At 38.8% G+C, this 18,967-nt stretch overlaps 1 protein-coding gene across 7 annotated transcripts in view; it reads left to right on the top strand.

Annotated features, from left to right (window-relative positions):
• Positions 1-18,967, top strand: part of DMD (dystrophin) — a 3,762,639-nt gene that overhangs the window by 3,211,675 nt on the left and 531,997 nt on the right. The gene's annotated exons all lie outside the window — the stretch shown is intronic.

The following is an 18,967-nucleotide window of genomic DNA, read 5'->3' as shown; positions in this document are numbered from 1 at the left end:
TATCCCCTTGTTTATTTCAGACTCATTTGCACCCATCAGAGCTTAGTGTATCGACTTTTGTCTCATCGGACCACTGTTCCAGACTTATATAATGTGCGTTGCACTGTGTTTGCATGGATGTCTGTGATCTCACTATTACGAAGAATGCAAGCCACCTCCACTGCTGTGTTTGTTGCTCCAGAACTGATAGACCTTGTCCACCTCTTGACTTCTGAATGGATTGATGGACTACATTTCATACTCTTCCATCTGTCATGCGACTCACATTATGCAGTTTGGCAATTTTCTTGGGTGACAGACCGCTGTTGATGAGCTGGATGATGCTGTTTCTCTTTTCTTGTGAAATCTTCATGGTTATTCCTTGATTGCAAGTCAAAATTATGTATAAGGTAGTCAAGATGATTGTCTATAAAATTATGGCAGTCTAACATTCGAAGCAGTAGTGGATGGTGAAATATGAAGCCTGAAAATCCAAAGTTCAAAACATTGTTACAATTTTGCTCGTCAGTGTATCACAACCAATCAGGAAGGAGTATAGTATACCTATATATATACTATATAGGTATACTATATAGTATATAGTAGATAGCTATCAATGCCAGTATAAAAGCCAAGATAGGTATGCAACAGTCATTTTAGGATGGTTTACAATAACAAGCGGTCATCACAGCGACAGAGATAGGAAGAAAAGTCCATACAATATTGGACAAATACTCCAGACAGTAAGTAATGTGTTGTACAACTGACGCCATGAAGAAGATGAATGCAGTCTGCAATTAACACAGATATTCAATTAATAATGGGCGAGAGTGATAACAGACACTAATAAAAAAAATAGAAGAAAAAATGTAGACATTTAACTGTGTATACCTGTCTTACTAGAATAATTTGACAGCCATAAACTTCACACCTATACTATTGCCTGCTGTCACTTTCTGCTTTCTATACCTACCTTGATAGCATTTGTTATTACATCCTTTTTGGCAAGGGTTGAATTCTTGGTCATAAACTTAACACAGTGATGTCTCAGCACAGATTTTCTAATTACAATGATATGAAAATGCAGATATAATAAACATGGTGATACCAAATCTCAGGAATAAAAAACACATTAATGTAATAGTACTGGATAATGGAAAAAATACAGGTTTAGTGAACTAAGTTATGTGATAATAAATAGACAATCAGTTATGTGCAGAGGTCATAAATGCAATGATGACATAAAGCATCTAATGGTTAAATATAAAAGTGATGTTACTGCACAGGGGTAAAGTCACATTATAATGCAAGGCTAATGCACACCATGATGTCACGGTACAGATTTAATAAATACTCTTCTGCTTTGTTGCATTTGAAGGGCACATCATAGGGCAGACCACTTTAAACATTTTTTCTTTTTTCATTTTATGTCTAAAATACAATTTAAAGTGGATTGTGATCCTGAGAAATTCTGGGGCTGTTATTTCTAGTGGCCATCTTTGTGCTTGATGCATTGTTAGTCTTATATTAAGAACTGAGAATTAGAATACTTGATAGTAAAGCTTTTGGACCAGTATAAATAAAAATGAATCTCTGGGGTTTTTTTGATTCACGATCATAGCAGCATATTAGGCTATGTTGTACAAAACTTTAATATGGCACCCATAGCAATCTGTGCGGTCATAGCGTATCTGTATGTGTCTCTGATTTATATGGAGGCAGAAGACAGCCATCCTTGGTCACTCTAAAGTAGGCAGACCACTGCTAGCTACCCACAGGATACAGAGCGCAGCAGTACTGTCAAAGCATCACCAACTGCTGCACTCTGCACATTGACTACTTACTGAGTTCAGCTTTTTCAGCTTGACTGCTGCCTCTTCAGAGCAACTTGGAGGACAAAGAAAACTGATATTCTTTTCAAAACAGAAGAAAGTGACACATAATTTATTTGGGGACAGTCACATCTGCCCAATTGCCATATTTTTTACATTGTGGCTTTGTCTCCTCAACATCACTCTCAGGGCAAGTGCAGACGACTGTAGATTCTCTCATCCAAAAGAATCGGATCGATTAAGCAAATGACACTCTGGTGAGAGTTTGATCAGAGTGTGATCATAGTATGATCTGATTCTCTTGGGTGAGGTGAAGATGGAGGAAAAAGTTTCTCCATCTTCTCCATTGTGTCCATGAGTGGAAATCGGAGTGCACTCAGTTGTCATACAGGAGCTGTCCAATGTTTTCAACTCACTAATTGACTTGCAAGGCCAAGTGCGATCGAATATAGGATTAATCTCAGGCATACAGCAATTGTTTTCCTCTGGTAGTCGCTAAGGAAAAAAATGGATATGTACATAAACCATTGAATAAGATTGGTCCCAGTGCGAACCAATGTTTTGCCGGATCGCACTGGGACTGAAAATACACTCGTGTGCACCAGGGCGACTGACTCTTATGATTTAAGGTTTATTCTCACCATTATAAATAGTAATATTGTAAAACAAGTAACTTTAACACCTACTTTTCTGTAGAGCTTGTAAGCATAGCTCAGATCTGGCTGCATTATGGATCTTTAGTAACATTGTGCTACTATGATGCTGTACAGGGAAAATTGCATCTGCTTCCAATATCTGAGAAAACACAGTTGGGACAAGTCATGTGATAGTGCCGCCTGTCTGAACTGCCAAACAAAGAAGAGCACACCACCCCTGGTAATCAGGCAGCTGGGGGCAGGGTGGCAGTAAGCTTCTGATGAAGAAGATGAAGACTACTCCTTTAAGCAATGTACCGATCTAGAAGTGTGTCCACTTGAATATATAGTTATTTGCTAAGATGTCTACTTGGGTATTAAAGCTGCTATAATTAAAGTGGACCTCTGCAGTTGAAAGCAAACGTTATCCAGACTGGGACCCAATCAAAGGTGTTTTGCCACTGAACCCTAGCTATGTCTCTGCAAGACAGCATAGCGATGTTCTCACTAATGTTCTCACAGTGTGTTTTCACAAATTTCATTTTAGAAAAAATGATGACATGTACCACTCTGTATAATATTTTAGAGGTATCCCCCTTGCATCATTGCATTTAAGGAAAATATGGCACCACATGAAAACCCCATATTTTGGCAGCTGGAGTGTCTAAAGTGTTGCCCCATTCATGCGTTTGTTGAGTTCATATTGCCTACAACTTATTTTTTAATTTTTGTAGCCATTATGCAGCTATTATGTGTCCTTTTATAGTGAGATTTTCCGATGACCATGTTCATCCATTCCTTCTTTTCTTCTTTTGTATGACCAGCTTACTTTCTGCATAAACTATTCAATGCTTCAGTGGTGGTATGGAATACTGGATTACTGTTACTTTTCATTAAATCTGCAGAAGGCTTTCTTGTGTTGGCTTTGTCTCTGTAAGATTTAATTGCCATGTGATTCTGTCCTGTTGACAGCCGAGTCCTCCAACTTATCACAGCTGAATGAATTTCTTTCTCTCTCCGTGGCTGCAAGATATCTCTACAGTATTCTGCGATAAGAAAGACCAAAAGCCTGGCCCGCCAGTCTCAAGTCTGTGACATTGGCTTTGTCATATGTAGTTTCTGCAGAAAAATATTGTTTAAAATGTTTTATTTTACTTTAATGGTGTGACATCCAGTAAATTGAATTTTCTCATAATATTGTCCTGATGTATTGATGTTTGCGTTTTCTATCCCAGAGTGTATTGAGAAATGTGGTCTTGCCGGGCAGTGGGCATTGATCTCCTGTGTATAGAATAAATTTCCTCATTTTTTTTCTCATTGGTTGCTTTAGGCTTTTACATGAAAGTCGTTTTTTGATCATTGAGATTTTCATTTGCATCACAGTCCTGTAGACATGTTTTTCTTTCCATACTTAACACCTAAATTAAAATGGTTTAACTTACTTTAGTTGTAGCAATGTCAGGGCTTCCATCAGACCACAACAGCTAGTCCTGCTCTATGGGCCCCGGTTATTTCTGATTAAGGGGCCCATTCAGTTTGTGCTGAGCAGGGGCCAACCTACTGGACAGTGACAAAAAAGAGGGGTCCTGCTCACTTATAATATGAGCCATTTTTAAAAGATTGAAACTACCCTCTGCTGATGCATCTGCCTTGCAGTCCAAAAAGAAGTCAGGACAGTGAGAGGGGAGACACCATGCTGTGCTGAGAGGAAAAGGCCATTAGAGGCCTTGCCTTGTGCACACACTGTCTGCTACTATTCTACAGCTTTTAGACCCATTCCAATGCATGCAACTATACTGCATAAAAGTAAGTGTAACTGTAATATTTATATGTGACTTATTCCCCTTGCTGACTGCTGAGGGGTAATTTATATTGCACTGTGGAATTGGCTTCACCCGACGAGGTATTCTGCATTGTGGTACTTGGCGATGCTGGAGGAAGTATTTTATGCTGTATTGGTGGAACTGGATGAGGTATTTTATTCTGCATTGCTGTACTTGCCTGTTGGACAAGGTGTTTAAGGTTGTATCGTGGCATTGAATGGCACCGGAGGAGGTATTTTATTCAGCATTTTGGTATTTGGTAATGTTGTGGAAAATATTTTATGCCTCATCATGCTATTGCTTATGCTGTTGTTATCAAACGTACCTTATCCTTCTCTCTTCTATTTATGCGCTAGGTGAAGGATAAGTTAATATTCTGTGCAATAGTGTGGCTTTTGTTTGTGGTCATTTTGAATGTGTTTTGTGCTGCATTGTGTTATTTGGTGCTCGGCATAGTTTTAGATGCATGGTGGTATTTAGTTGGTGGTTGACGTTAGTATTTGTTTGCTGGTGAGGCCAAACTTTAAAAAATTAAAGACACCTTGTTCTACTCTTTTTTAAGAAACAGTAAATGGTGGTGTGTGAACCTTTGCTGACTATTGTTATGATCTGTTAATATTAATAATGATTTTCTAGCGTAGATTGAGAAAAAGAACAACAATTGTTTTATAGTATATGTGATTATTTCAGTTCTCAGTTGATCATGCTCCCTCAATAAAAATCCTAGGCATTATCCGTCAATGTAAATGCAAATAGTTAAAAAGGAATCTGTCACAAGGTATTTTCTACCTAATCTGAGAGTAGCATGATGTAGGAGCAGATACCCTTATTCTAGCGATGACTTTCTCCAAGTATTATGTGCTCTGGAGAATGCTAAAGCTATTTAACTGAGCTGTCTGCCCCTGATCCCTGTCAGATGTAGTTTGTGCTTTCTTGTGAGGGTTAGCCTGATTCTGCTGTTCTGAGTTCTGATCTTCTGCTGCCTGATCCTTGAACTGTTCCGCTTTGCTTTGATCTGCTATCTCCTGGTATTTTGACCCTGGACAGTTACCTTACACCTTTGTCTTTCCCCTTGGTTATCTACGTGCTCACTTGGAGTTGAACACAGAATATATGACTTCTCTGCCCTTATGGTCTGTCCGTTATTGACCATCTTTGGTATCTTTGTGTGGAAACTTCCTGAAGAAGAAGCCATGAGCTTCGAAACGCATTGAATAAACCACCCGAACACCTTACAACTATATCTGGATCCATTATTTGTCACAGCAGCACGGATTTTATCCACATTCATCTATTATAACGTTTCTAAGAGGTCGCAGCGCCGACCTGTGGATCTGCAGCAGCTGACAAACTACACGCCTTTACTTTGTACCGCCAGGTGAGCAGTTCTCTCATAATTGATTAGAAGCAATCCTGAGGATAAGTCCCTATTTGCGCTTTTTTTGTCTCCTATTCTTCTATACCATTAGTGACTAGCGACACATTACGTCTGGCCATATACTTTTTTCTTCCTCACCAATGGATGCAGTTTGTGCACTCTGTGACCAGGTGATGAATCTGACGCAGATGGTTTAGGCTCTGTTCAGGGATCACCAGAGGCTAGAATAATCCCAGTCCCAGCTGCAGGCTCAGTTTAGGGCTCTGGATGCCTCCAGTTGACCACCACTGAACCAATTGTGGAACTTCCTGACAAATTTTCAGGGAAGAGTGATCAATTTAGGGTATTCAAGGAGCGCTGTAAATTATTTTTTATTCTACAACCTGGTCTTCTGGGGATGAGTCCCAGAGGGTGGTTATAATCATGTCCCGCTGGGACTTATGACCCTGACACAGGGGAGGTGCACCGCTGAGGATTATAATTTGGAGTTCCGGCAATTGTCCTCTGAAGTTTTGTGGAATGATACTGCTCTCAGGTGTTAGTTTTGCCATGGCCTTACAGAAACTTTTAAGGATGCTCTGGATTTGTATTCTCCACCCTGTTCATTGGGGTGACCATGACTCAGGCTATTCATATGGATCATAGATTTCAGGAGAGATATGATGAGTGACATGGAGTTTCTGCCATTGTTCCCGACTCTGTTTTCTTACCTGAGATAGAACCAATAAAGGTTGGAGTAGCCAGCTCTCGGACCTTGGATACGAGACATCAGCAAGATCTCTGACTTTGCCTCTACAGTTATGTTTTGAATAATTTACCTGCTAGGTTGGTGTTGGTGTTTCAATGGCTGCATGTTCATAATCCTGTTATTGATTGGTGGCAAAAGGATATTGTTAGGTGGAACCCCAAATGCCATAAGGAATGTCTTCGTTCTAAATGTCTTCATTCTGTAGAAATTTGCTCCGCTAGTCTGGAGGATCTGCCGGCGTACCTGAAAGACTTCAGAGATGTGTTCTCAGAAAAAGATGCATAAATACTAAGCCCCCATCATCCTTCTGACTGTGATATTGATCTTATTCCTAGTGCCAAATTGCCTAAAGCTGACCTATACAATTTGTCACGACATGAATGGACAGCTGTGAAAGAATATTTAAATGAAAGGTTACAGTAGGATCATATCTGTCCTTCCTCCTCGCCTGTTGTTCTTTAAACTTGATTTTAGAGGGGCTTATAATCAGATCTGTATCCGGGAGGGTGATGAGTGGAAGACAATATTTTTAATGTCTGAGGTTCTATTTCAGAATCTGGTCATGCCTTTTGGTTTAACCAATGCACATGACGTCTTTCAGAACTTTATGAATGACATTTTTTCTGGTATTATTAGATTTATTGTAGTATAACTTGATGATATTTTAATTTTTTTTCTGAGATCACACTATGAGCATATTTGCTATGTTTTCCAAAAACTCAGGGAAAATTCTTTGCCAAATTAAAAAAGTGTACTTTGTTCAAGAAATAACATTTCTGGAGTTCATTGTATCTGCTGAAGTGTTGAAGGTGCAGTCTATAATTGATTGAGTCCAAACTTATAGCACTACAGCATTTTTTTAGGATTAGTCATTTACTAAAGAAAATTTATTAAGGGTTTTTCGCAGATCATTAAACCTTTTACCGATCTCAAACATAGGGGTTGGATCTTAAGGTTTGGTCATTGGATGCCTTTGGGGCCTTTAATAAACTAAAAAATACTTCATGTCTGCTCCAGTTTTGATTCAGCCTGATCTTCAGAAATCGTTTATCATAGAGGTGGATGCCTCAGAAGTTGGGGTGGGGGCTGTTTTGTCTCAAAGTACCAAAACCCTGACTATCATACAGCCAATAGTATTTTTTTCTAGGAAATTTTTGTCTGTTGAGAGAAATTATGATGTTGGAAATTGTAAGCTGTTTGCTTTCAAATTAGATTTTGAAGAATGGAGGCATTTTTTGCAGAGAGCTATTCATCAGATCACGGTTGTGACTGATCATAAATATTTAGCTTATATTGAGTCTGGTAAACATTTAACCCCTAGACAGGCCAGGTGATCCTTATTTTTTGAAGATTCAATTTTTCATCACGTTCAGGCCAGGTTCTAAGAATGTTAGAATGAGTTCTGGTTGTCGTAAAGTAGATGTTGCCATACAGAAACTTGGGGATGTCTGGAGGGAAGTTCAGAAGAATATTCAGTTGGCTCAGCGTTGCCAGAAACAGAAGGCCTATAGGAAACATTTAGGGGGTCCAATATTTAAGGTTAGTTATTAGGTATGGGTTTCTTCCAACAATATTAAATTGAAAGTGCCATCAGCGAATTTGGGTCCTAAGTTTATTGGTCTATAGGAGAGTTTTGAGGTAGTCAACCCAGTAGCTTTCAGATTAAAACTCCCTCCGTCTTTTCGCATTTCAAACGTGTTCCATAAATGACTGTTAAAAGGGTTTGTCCCTTCAGTTTTGTTTTCTTCATCTCCACCTTCACCAGTTTCTGTCAATGACAGTTTGGAGTTTGAAGTGCAAAAGATTGTTGATTCTCAGAAAGTCCATAATTCCCTCCAGTACCTCATTCATTGGAGAGGTTATGGACCTGAAAAGAGATCCTGGGTCCCTGCTCGAGCTTTAAATGAGGATTGTCTGGTCAGGGTCTTATATTGCAGGTTTCTTCATAGAAGAGGGGGTACTGTGACAATTCCTCCGCTCAGTGAGGGTTTTTACTGTGACTAGCTAGTCACAGGAAAATCCACAGTGAAAATCTACAGATATAAATTAAGCACCATGAAAGTGCCTGGCCGCTGTACTCAAAGTGTGGCTTCTGGGGGAAAATGAACTCTATTCCTCCTGGGAGCTGCCGGCATTCAGTTATACAGGTGGGCCAGTGCAGCTACAGTCACCACTCACAGTACTGTGAACAACAGCTCCAAGCATATCCTGGCACTTTGACTGTTAGCTCGCAGTGTACATCAGTGCAGAGTCGGCTATCAGCCAAAGTGCCTGGGATGTGGTTATTGCTGCCACTAAGATTAGCTGTGAGTGGTGACTGTAGCCAGTACCAGTATGCCTGTATTACTCAAAGCCGGCAGCTCCTGGGAGGAATAAAGTCCTTTTTCTCCTGGGAGCAGCAATTTAAGTAAAGCATCTGGGCACCTTTCTAATGCTATTTACCAGCAGATTAACCTTATGTCTGCAGGTAAATAGCATTAGCTGATTTGACAAGTTCACTTTTTAAAGAAGCACTGCTCCCATCAAAGTTTTTATTCTCTTGATATATTGCAATCATCATATTATATGTCAGTGTGTACTTACAATTGGTAATTTTGCCTTTATACCCAGTAAATCCCTGTTTTCTCTGCTTTATGTAGAAAGAGGAAGTCACTTGCATCTATCATCCCCCTCTTCAACTCCTGTCCCAGCTGCTCCTTTCCTCTGCCAGTGACTTTTGCAGTGACTTATTCCCTCATACAGAGAAAATTAACCTTCTGTTCCTATATAGAGCTTAGAAGGATTTGGCTACTGAATTTGTAATCATGTGATGTCATAAACCTAATGGAAAAGAGAAGCATTAGCAGGGTAGAAAGGCAAAATGAGCAAATGTAAGTACAAAAAGCTCTAATATGATTAACCACAAAATATTAAGAGGATAAAAACTTTGATGGGAGTGCTTCTTTAAATCTTATCTACATTGCTGTTACTGTATTCTGCTTGTTAAGGTACCGTCACATTAAGCGACGCTGTAGCGATATAGACAACGATGCCGATCGCTGCAGCGTCGCTGTTTCGTCATTGTGTGGTCGCTGGAGAGCTGTCACACAAACAGCTGTCCAGCGACCAACGATGCCGAAGTCCCCGGGTAACCAGGGTAAACATCGGGTTACTAAGCGCAGGGCCGCGCTTAGTAACCCGATGTTTACCCTGGTTACCAGTGTAAATGTGAAAAAACCCAAACACTACATACTTACATTCCGATGTCTGTCGCGTCCCCCGGCGTCCGCTTCCCTGCACTGTGTAAGCACCGGCCCTAAAGCAGAGCGGTGACGTCACCGCTGTGCTCTGCTTTACGGCCGGCCGGCGCTGACACAGTGCAGGGAAGCGGATGCCGGGGGACGCGACAGACACCGGAATGTGAGTATGTAGTGTTTGGGTTTTTTTACATTTACAATGGTAAGCAGGGTAAATATCGGGTTACTAAGTGCGGCCCTGCGCTTAGTAACCCGATGTTTACCCTAGTTACCAGTGAAGACATCGCTGAATCAGCGTCACACACACCGATCCAGCGATGTCAGCAGGTGATCCAGCGACGAAATAAGGTGCTGGCCTTCTAGCTCCGACCAACGATATCACAGCAGGATCCTGATCGCTGCTGCGTGTCAAACACAACAATATCACTATCCAGGACGCTGCAACGTCACGGATCGCTATCGTTATCGTTGTTAAGTTGTTCAGTGTGAAGGTACCTTTAGTGAAAAATATCTGTAGTAAATCCACAACTTATATGCAAAGTGTGCACTGTAGCCTTATAGAAACACTGCTGATTGATTTAACCTAATAGGCTAAAGCTGAAATCCAAAGCAATACACTGAGTTACATGTAATTGTGCAGACTGCAGATGTCATTCGATAGATAAAATCAATCAGTAGCACTACAAAAAGTCTCCATGTAGCCCAGGTTTTAATGATGTCTGTGTTGCAATTTAGCAGATTTCAAATTACTTTGATTATTTCTTACAGAAACTCATTTACTCCCCGATCACATTTTGTGCTCCAGTTTTGCCTTGGTTGTATCGTATGCATATTGTGGAGGATTGTGTGATTGTCATTTTGATATGTGGCTGGAGAAATGTAGTGAACTTAGTATCTAACCATTCATAGACTGTCAGAGCTTAACTTTACCATTTTAAGACAAGGCAAACATTTCTTACATGTCTAAGTCAATAAAAAGTAATAAAATCTTGTGATGAAGTTTGCCATCTGCCCTGCATATCAACTGCAGTTTGTTAATCCAGACAAGATCTGAGCCAGTCATCAGCATTTTCTTCGGCAGGAAAATAAATGGAATATCAAAGAGAAAGTACACCGAAGCTTTTTACAGAGTTATAAAATCATGAATGATAAAAGAACAGGTCTCAGAAGTAGAAAGTTACAGAATATGATATTTGTTTAGAAAAGATTCCTGGCGGTGAGAACTTTTTATTCTTATTTTATATTTAGGCACTAAAAGAAAACGCTGACTGTGAATGTGAATATTACAATGTTATTCTAAAGTGTAAAACCACCTTTAGTAAACCTCTAATTATTAAAATTTGCATAATTAGCATAGTTTCTAATGTATTCAAAGTATATTTGTTGCTGCAACGGATGCAAAAAAGCTATTGGGCCAAGTTCATATGAGCATTTAAAATATCTCCCAGGTTTCATCCTGAAAAAACAGCTGATTTTTATTTAATTTGCCATCCGTATGCCATCCTCATGGCATCTGTATGGAAATCATTTTTATACATCAGCAGTTATTAAAATTTACAAGGCCAAGTACAATTTCCTATGTTACAGAATTGCAATTTGTCCTTAAAAATAGAATGCTGTGGGGTTGACTCATATGGGATCCAATTTTTTTGCGCACTCATGGCTTTGAGTAGGAGCATGTTGAAAAACATAGTGCATGCTGCAATTTTTTGACATGTCTGCATAAAAATAATGCGGCCCAATTGAATAACATTGGTTGGAATTTTTTCCAAGCTTGACCTTAAAGAGAGCACATAATAAAGCAAATAAACCAATCAAAATTCCTACAGCTTCCCAATAATCCTGGCAACTGGACCATGCTGTTTTCAGCAGTCTGAGTCTGTGGCAACGCTTGGATACGAAGAAGTCATATCATGCATAATTCAGTAAAAGGTGGATTCTTTAGGAGCGCTAGATAGGTAGCCCTAGTGAGGGGAGGGCGCACAGTCCCCCACAGCTCCAGCCGAACACCTCCGAAGGAGGACAGAAACAGGAAAAGGGTGAAACTCGGTCAAAGGAGCGCCGAAAGGAAACTCTGACACCAGAATGGGGTTTAAGCCACAACGCGTTTCAACGGAAGTACCATCTTCATCAGGTGGACATTTATCATGCATAATTAACCTTGTAAATACTGCAGAAATATAACATACTAGCACATGCTAACACCACTGAGCATGTGCATAAAGTGCAGCACAGATTCATCTCAACTAAAAGCCGAGATCTTTAGATCAGGAACAGAACAAGAATTTATAGGACGTTTTATAACTTTCCCAAATTATGAAAACATTTACAGCACATCCTGCATTGTGCTACTGTACCCAATGTATTATATATTTTAGGAATCGGAGTCGGTCCATTTTATACCAACTCTCCGACACAGCACTGGCTAACACAAACCTGACTCACAATACTATTACACAGACTGTTATATATGTAACACAAAACAAACTCACTCCACATGCATTTACTGTTCTGTGCCTACTTCCAATATTTTTTTTGCATCAGCTGTCATTTAGCTGCAGTTTGAGTTCCAGATTACCACTGTGCCCATCATTGATGTGACTACAGCTATGTTTCAAACGTTACATTTTCTTTTTTTCCATGGCATTAATATCAATGTATTGTCGTATAGTTTAGTTATATGTCACAATAATGATGGTTATTAGTGATGAGCGAATATACTTGTTACTCGAGATTTCTCGAGCATGCTCGGATGACCTCCGAGTATTTTTTAGTGCTTGGAGATTTAGTTTTTATCGCCGCAGGTGAATGATTTACATCTGTTAGCCAGCATAAGTACATGTGGGGGTTGTCTGGTTGCTAGGGAATCCTCACATGTAATCAAGCTGGCTAAGAGATGTAAATCATTCAGCTGAGGTGAGGAAAACTAAATTTCCGAGCAGTCAAATACTCGGAGGACACCCGAGCGTGCTCGGGAAATAACAAGTAACAAGTATATTTGCTCATCACTAATGGTTATAAAACGGCTATATGCAGATATTAATGCAGAGTGCCAATGTGCACCTGTCCTTTCCCTACAAGATCCACATCAACATAATTTCGATATCATTAGAAGAAAAAGTAGTAGTTGTTTTTCTGACATTGTCTGGGAGGCTTTTCTTCTTCCAGTTGTCTTTATCTTGAATGCTCTCTTGAAATGTTTATAATTTATAAACAGACATGTTCTAGTCCTTTGGAACATATAGGAATGAGTATTTGATGGGTGTAGAGCATGATCCTAAAAACACAGAATAAAACCCATACAGCGGACATGATGGTAGTTCTACTGCCTATATCTGCTAGAGATAATCACATTTCCTAGACTGTGATGAATCTACTTTGCAGTTACTAATACATTGGCAAGCATTCAAGTGTAGTATCTTCATTAAGTCACTTTAATAACGCGGCATATTGGTATTGATATTTCTCAATGGGAATATGAATTAAGTCAGCTTTCATAAGCTTCAATAACTGGGGACAAGTCGTTGGCAAAAAATCATGAAAACTTCAAGCTACCCGCCTGACGAGACAAGATACAACAAACCTGATGTCTTTTCGTTACTCTGCTGTCAGTATACATGGAATGATGACTGTAATATTTGGGCAGGGTGAGAAACTAGTTCAACTGAACAATATCTGTCTGTTTTCTTCTTGGGAAATCTAAACTTAATACTTGCCGGTGATGTTTGACAGACACTTCAAAGTTCAATGTCCTTTATACTGATGGTATTACAGCATCATATGGATTACTGGGCTTTGTTCAAATTTGCATTAAGGAATTTTACCAACCAGATTCACACATTCCCTACGACAATACTATAGTGTAATATTACACGTTGGCCATTCAGATGAGTTGTCATCCTTGCCTTGAGGCCTTTTAAGCAGCAACCATTAGCATGTGATCTTAGCTGTGTGTAGTGATTTGGGACTTGTATAGATATATAATAAGCTTCTTGTATCCTTCAAATTAGATGTAGGAATTAGTGTCTGTCAAGTTCATATATAGAAAAGATAGCATGTAGATTTTAATTGACTTTTTATAAAGACAAGCACAGTAAGCACTAGTGAATGTTCTAAAAATGACAATTCTGAAGCTGGTTGCAGATAAACTTGCAAAAAATGCCACGTTTTCCCAAAAGACCATTCTGCTGGGAAGTTCTTAGCTGATTATCATTACTTACTAGAAGTGTGACAATGGAGGTTATTTGCCAGGATTTTTTTTTAAGCATGTCCAATCAATTTTTCACCTGGCGGAACAGATTACAATCAGAAATTATTGTTGTGTCCCTGCTGAAGCTGAGATTAACCGAGTGAGACCTTATTATCATTGCAAAAACAATTTGTAAATCAATAGGAAGTTCTTCAGAAAAGTATACATGTAACATAATCATACAGTAAAACACATCTGAGAATGACCACTTACATGTCACAACTCACAAGTCATTAATATGACAAAAACGATGTGATAATAAAGGTAAGAATGAACAATATACTTCACTTTTTTTATCATTCTATTTATATGGTCAATTATCACTAAAATGCATAAAATCATTCAAAATAATGATCATAATTGCTATGTACATGGCTATATTTATCTGAGTCTATTGAGGAGAGAAAGTAGGTTATGTTAATGAGAGTCTAGTTAAAAGAAGGGGCTGTGTCATGCTTCTGGATTTGGTGGTCGCCATCACTTCCTGCTGAGCCACAACAAATAAACATTTTCTTTCGGTGTTTTAGTTCTCTTATCTTTGTTTCTGTTGGTTTTGGGTAAAAAGTGTTTTTCATTTAATCTTTTTGTCTGTCCTATTACCTTTTGAGTGCAGCTTTAAATACTTTCAATTACTGGTGTTTCCTGCTTGTGATATACGTTATTGGTTTCATTCCCATAGAATGTAAGTCCGCAAGGACAGGGTCCTCTCCCCTCTGTACCAGTCTGTCACTGTAAACTTGTTTACTGTAAACGATATTTGTAACCCTGTATGTAACCCCTTTCTCAAGTACATCACCATGGAATTAATGGCGCTGTATAAATAAATAATAATAATAATAATTCACTTTGCTGTAGTTTATGTTGGTTGCAGTTGTTTTGTGCGTGATTCCTTTACCCCCTAGGGAAGTGCTACTCTAGTGATCCTAGGAGTTATTAGTACAGGAAAGAAATATATCTTATTATATTATTATATCATTATGGACATGAAATTACTTGTACTAAAAAGTAACTTCAATTCGCAGAAAGACAGGAGAGTCTGGGAATATAAACTGATGACGACCTTTGACACTCTAACTGCAGGAATGAATGTGTCACACGGATTTATGTCTTTTTACATCAATTAAGGAACTTGCCCATCAGACCATGTGGGGGTCATCACAACAGACCCTAATCACAGGACAATAAAACATTCCTTATCTAAGAATTGGCCCAATATTTATGGACGTAACTGTTTATCACCCATGGTAATTCTGCTTCATGTCACCTGGCTTATCCATGGTTTTTTTTTTTTTTTTCCTATGCTATGTTGTGCATAAATATGTGATTCTTCAGAATTTGTTTTAGTCTTTGCCTGATGAAGAGACGTATGTAGTCTCGAAAGCTTGCAATTTGTTACCATCTTTTCAGTTAGCCATTAAAAGGTATCAACCACTGAGGACTCTCAATTCTAAGGAGTTATTAGTGACATTCAGGGTAAGCTACCATCAAGTGGGGGAGCCATTGCATTATCTTAGGGTGTCAAGCTCCAGAGTCATACAGGGACAGACCAGGGTCAGAGAAGGCTTTCCTAGTCTGAATGAGGACCTGTCAGATTCAGGTGTTTGTCTCCCTGGCTTGTACGTTACCCATATGAATGTGCTTTGTCACAAGCTATCATCTACTAGGGAGAGCTAGTGGAAAAAGAGGTTAGTTATATGCCATTATCTTTAATGAGGTTGGTTGGAAGATTAAATAATGAGCAATGAGAGTATAGACTAGACTAAAGGGGTAGCCCGAGTTTTTTTTTATTGATGACTTGTCCTTGCAATCATCAATGTCCTATTGATGGGGACACACAGCTCCCCTACTGATTATCTGCTGTTACCTCCTTATTCTCTTAAAAAGGAAGAGATTTTCAGTGGCCGATGCACATTGAATGGCGTCAGGCTCTGTTCAATGTTTACATCTGTCAGCCGCCAGAACTAAGAGATGATTGGTGAGAGTGCCGGGTGTCCCCACTAATCTGATATTGCTAACTCATCTTAAGGAGAGGTCATCAATATTATATGACTTTACAACCTCTTTAAATTCTCTAAAGTCTGATAATAAGAAAGGGTAAATGATATCTTAAGTTTTCCAATGGGAATATCTGGAGAAGTAATTGGCCATGTTCTACGTGCTCCTCGAGTGGCCAAAATTACGTGTAGCCAGTGAGATGAAGGGAAAGGTTATCTTTTCTACCAACCATCTAGAAAGGTTAGTGATATATCCTGTTAGGAGTGGGTTACTTGGCACCTAGCTAGAAAAGTGGGTTAATGGTCTTATTATAAGATGTAGTGGATTATGTTCCCTGCCATCCATTGTGATAACTGGACCATAGCAAATATATTAAATGATCTGCTCTTCGTTGGGAATTGGTGGTAGATTAAAAAGATTAGGGTGACAATTTTTGTTCCAGTCCTAGATAGAAAGATAAATAGATCCTGATCCTTTACCCCTTATTACCACCATTATTTCCACCTCTGAGTTACATACATTTAGCACTGGTAGTGTAAAACCAATCCTTTTCTCATGTTCTATAATTCACATAATTTAATTTGCTATTTGATAGATTTCTTATTGGAGCGGTGAGGTATTTACACAGCAAATATGTTTACATGACATATTGAAAAACTGGGCCAAGATCCTATTTTATTTTATTTAATCATAGTAGATTTATTGATTCTTAAACCCGCTTCTCCTTGTGCCAAGCATACAAATAGCAGATTTAATATTTTGCACTGAAGAAATACCATAAATATAGTTCACTTAGCAATAAGCAGAGCTCACTATTTCTACCAGGTATTTATATCAGGGAGACATTTACAACATGGAATTTCTGATGTAATGAAACATTTCCAGAAACAAGTGTTCCAAGTATCGGAATAATTTCACAACCTGTTCATCCCTGTGTATGTTTGTCTAGTGCTCATGTATATTTTCTCTTGCTTTTTCTCAGGTTCTCAAATAGGAAGCCATAGAGAGCAAATTTTTATTTGGATAATAACATAGAGTAACAATAAAAAAAATAGTCTTAATCATTGGTTGGCAGCTATCTCTATATGTACGTTGGGCTCCTGCTACCAGAGTTTAAAAAAATGTAGGTTATATTAAATCTTTCCCCCCAAAACAACCCATGAATCAGATTAGCTCCTCATGCTCTGTGACGTCTTCATATTAGGTCAAATTTTGAAGTTGACATGTGCCCTTGCTCACTGATCAACTCTCTAAAGGTGTCTATATACCTTAGAAAACAGTTGGCTGAGCACTTGTTTGGTCACCAGTTATCTGCCCCAACTGGTTGAGCTGGTTGAAGAGTGCATGTGTTTTCAAAGAAGGCAATGGAGTAAGATGCTGCCAGACAGTGTCTGAAGGTGGCTTATCTCCTAGAAGAAAAATATCAAGCACTGAAATTCAGAATGCCTGATCCTTCTTGCCAAGGCATTATTTAAGAAAGGTGAAGGAGGCCCTCATACACATTACATGGTCTTCCATTTCCACCAACCTTTATGTGTTAAGTGCCTGTAGTGACAAATGTAATTAAAGGGAATTTGTCAGTAGGATCTCCCCTCCTAAGCTAACTACATGGGCTTATAGGAAGCTGAATATAATGATATTGTGCTAACTGGTGTCTTATTCCAGAGAAATCCACATTTTACTTAATATGTAAATTATCTGTTCAGATATATAGGCTGGAACTAGATATCACTGAGAATCTGCCTCCAGAATTTATTTTACATGAAAGAGGGTATTACCAGTGAAATATGTAGATCAGGAGAGCAGACTGTCAGTCATTACATTTCTGACAGATTCCCTTTAAGTATGATCATAGGAGCAGTTAAATATAATCATATGAGCATTGTCTTTGTATGGAGGTCTAACCAATTAAAAAAATATCTGGTTAAGAGGGTTCTGTGACCTTCCACAGGTTACTCAGAAAACTGGGTAGCAACCTATAGCCTTAAAACGAACCAGTTATCAGGATTGTGCACAGTAACCTACAGACAGTGTCAGGTTGGCACCGTTATACTGATTAAAGTTATACCTTGGTTGATGAAATCCGTCTTGTGGTTGTTGTTCAATCTTTATTTGTAGTTTTCAGCCAATGAGATTCTCGTACTCCGCGGCGGCCTGTGGACTGGACTTTATGTGGTGCTCAGCTTACATATTCATCAGTATGGCTTATGACAGGTTACTGATCCTGCCCCCTATTTTACGTAATGCATATAATATTGTGAGGTTAGAAAAAAAATTACACTCAGCAAAATGGCACCGGCGGCGATGCCTGCGCAGTATCATGTATCACATAATGCATATAATATTGTCGGGTAAAACATATATATATATTTAACTTCATCAAATTTGTGGTGGCAGCGCATTTGCAGTAGAGGTCATTTTGCTGCACCCCAATTTTTTTTTCTCCAGCAAAATGGCGGCAACGCATGCACAGTAGCATATATCGCCTGTCAATAGATGATACTGCGCTTGCACAGCCATTTTGTAGGTTACTGAGCAAAATCCTGCTGACAGGTTCCCTTTAAGAGGAGCAGTGTAGATATGTCTCTGCCCTAACAAATTACAATGGGCTGAATTGTATAATTATATATGTAAATAACTGTAATAAATTAATAAATTAAAGCAATATTACTGCAGAAATATTTTAATTATCTTTTGCATTAGCCCTTTAAGAGATACTGTGCAATTCAAAAGAGACCGTATGACCCTGTGGCAGCAGTTTTGTATCTGCGCTCTCACCTTCTCTCTTTACATTGTACAATTTGCACAAAGATTATTTAAGATTAGTCCCTTTTCTATAAAAATGTCTGCCCCTGTCTGATATTGTAATAAATTAGACTCAAGCTGTTAGCCCCGCTATGTTATAGCGTCTATCACTAGAACTATCCCCGTACAGCATCAATTGCTTCCTTGCCTCTTATTTTTATGCCCTGGTGATTTAGAGATAAAAACAAATTATAACAATATAGGTTTATACAACAGGACCACACACTTAGGAACTTAGGCTGAGTAAGCAAGATTTTACCTTTACCACTTAATGTGGTAGCCTTAGG

The sequence above is a fragment of the Ranitomeya variabilis genome, chromosome 3 (assembly GCF_051348905.1).
Source record: "Ranitomeya variabilis isolate aRanVar5 chromosome 3, aRanVar5.hap1, whole genome shotgun sequence".
NCBI classification, from domain to species: domain Eukaryota; kingdom Metazoa; phylum Chordata; class Amphibia; order Anura; family Dendrobatidae; genus Ranitomeya; species Ranitomeya variabilis.
This window is presented reverse-complemented; position numbering and strand designations above follow the sequence as displayed.